This window comes from Amaranthus tricolor, chromosome 1, assembly GCF_026212465.1.
Source record: "Amaranthus tricolor cultivar Red isolate AtriRed21 chromosome 1, ASM2621246v1, whole genome shotgun sequence".
Classification (NCBI taxonomy): Eukaryota; Viridiplantae; Streptophyta; class Magnoliopsida; order Caryophyllales; family Amaranthaceae; genus Amaranthus; species Amaranthus tricolor.
This window is the reverse complement of record NC_080047.1, coordinates 31,695,241-31,697,740: the sequence shown is the minus strand read 5'-3', so window position 1 is coordinate 31,697,740 and position 2,500 is coordinate 31,695,241.

The window sequence follows — 2,500 nt, the reverse complement described above, 5'->3', positions numbered from 1 at the left end:
TTCGGTGGGTATAAGTCAGGAACTGTAATGGAGTAAAGTTTGGGAGTATTTGCTATATCTGTTGCTGGTTGGATTTATAAAAAAAAAAAAACGTCCAAGTTAATATTTGGATCGTCCTTTGAAATCTTCTTGCCTCACAAGCTAACGAAGTGAAATAACCGTCTTGAGGTATTATTACATTTTTAATATACATTAAAACTTTATTAAAGTTCAGCTATTATTCTTTATATTCATATAACATTATTAGGGCTGAAAGTTATTAGATTTTTCATTGCAAGATCAGGATTCATATTCAACTCAATCAATTGAGTTAACAATCCAATAGAGAAGAAGCTTAATCCAACTTCTTTTATACTGAGAATTGGATGCAATTATTAATTCCTATCAGTAATTAATTCCCATTAACATGTACTTTCCAATCATGATTATATTTTGTATATCACCAAATTTATTCGGCTATCACCACTCAACAAACCAAATCATCAGATTTCCTTTCAGCTTACGGACCCGGTCCGGTCTTGCCTGAACCCGGTCGGGTCCTGCGATTTCTGCTTTCTGGAAACTCTCAACATACGGACCCGGTCCGGTCTTCCAGAAACCCGGTCCGGTCCTGCTTTAATAACCGTTTTTCCGCACGGTTTTCATTTTATGATGAGGAACGTAACAAGCAAAAAAAGAAAACATTTTTTTTTCTCTGTTTTTAGATACTATTAGCTCTTCACAGTTGGGAGAAAAACTTGATCGAGAGTATTTGGGCCAAATCATTTCAAGTGTTTGTCATTATTCAAGGATATAAAGTCAGATCTTATTGCTCTTATTCATCAATGTATACCGTTTCAATGTTGAGTTCAGTTTGATGCACCTTCTAAAGGGTTATTAGATCCGTAGAACGTTTCCAAACCAACGTAAATCGACTAAAAATTTCAGTCCTAATGTTGAAGTTCGGTTTGATGCACATTCTAAAGGATTAGATGACCCATAGAACGTTTCCAAACTAGCTTAAACTAAGTGGTTTCGGTCTAAAGGACCATCATCTTATCTTTACTGTGCCGTATGTGAATATTTCCTGAATTTTTCTCGGCACCCATTATTTTTGGGGATTCGGAAATTATTTGTTAATGATGAAGATTTGATTTGAAGATCATTTTGCTATGAGGAAAAGAAGGTTCCCACTCGTGTGTGACCGTCTAATTATGTGATATATTATATCCAGCTCTTTAATTTCACCATTTTTTGTCAACTCCAGCTACGTGACCGTCTAATTAATAAGCTATATATCATAAGCGATTCGAATGCGATGAGTCATTCTGTACCATCGAATAGCCGGATTCTCTTGTCTAAGGTTATTATACAAGTTTTGTCTTTTGCCGTATCATCAATTTGTCCGAAATATTAAAAACTCGGACCCCCCCAAGGGCATCCAATAATTTCGCAAAATTGTCTAAGTATTGAAAGTAGCCGAGTTATGCTACATCCGAATCATCGAAGACCCGGTTGAGTAATTGTCATGACGTATTATCATAAAGTCGGACCCAAATTTGGTTTGATGCACCTTCTAAAGGTTTATTTGATCCATAGAACGTTTCCAAACCAACTTCAACTGACCAAAAAATTCAGTCTCATTGTTGAAGTTCGGTTTGATGCACTATCTAAAGGATTAGATGACCTGTAGAACGTTTTCGAACTAGCTTCAGCTACGTGATTTCAATCTGAAAAAATTACTCCAAATATTGCCCAATTCAATGTATTGGATGAATCCGAATATGATCCGACGGTGGTTCAATCTGAGGTGACTCGATGCATGGAGAAAAATCATCATCCTCGCCTTCTAATGAAATGCTACATAAAGGATGCAAATCTTTGATTAGTTTTGCCAAGTGAAGAATATATTATATTAATCTGATGATGATCATACAGTTACTCTTGCTTTTATTTATCAACATATATCGGGTGTTTTATATTTGTTATATTCATGGGTCAACATGAAAAGTGATGAAGTATGATATTGACACATTGGAAGAATATTATATTATTTCTGCATGGGAATTCAATACTTCACCATTATTATTCTTAATATATTGGGTCTTAGTTATATGTGGTTTTCAATGATGAGTGTATAAAGTCATCTGAGTTTTCACCTAGTTTGAAAGTCATATTATTATTGAAGTTCCAACACGCGGGCATTATTTGTCACATTATGGAATCATCTGAGCTTTCAACTAGTTTGAAGTCATATTATTATTAAAGTCCCAACATGTGGGCATTATTCGTCATATTATGGAATCATCTAAGCTTTCACCTAGTTTGAAAGCCATATTATTATTGAAGTCCCAAAATGATTGATTTTGGCAATATTTTCAAAGTATTTATCTTAATTATCAAACTTTCACCTAGTTTGAAAGTGAAATAATTGAGAGTGTCACCTAGCTTGGTAGCTCGGACTCTTATTAAGCCCCAAAACGAGTGATTTTGGGCGTTATTTGTCAATGTATTCATAGCG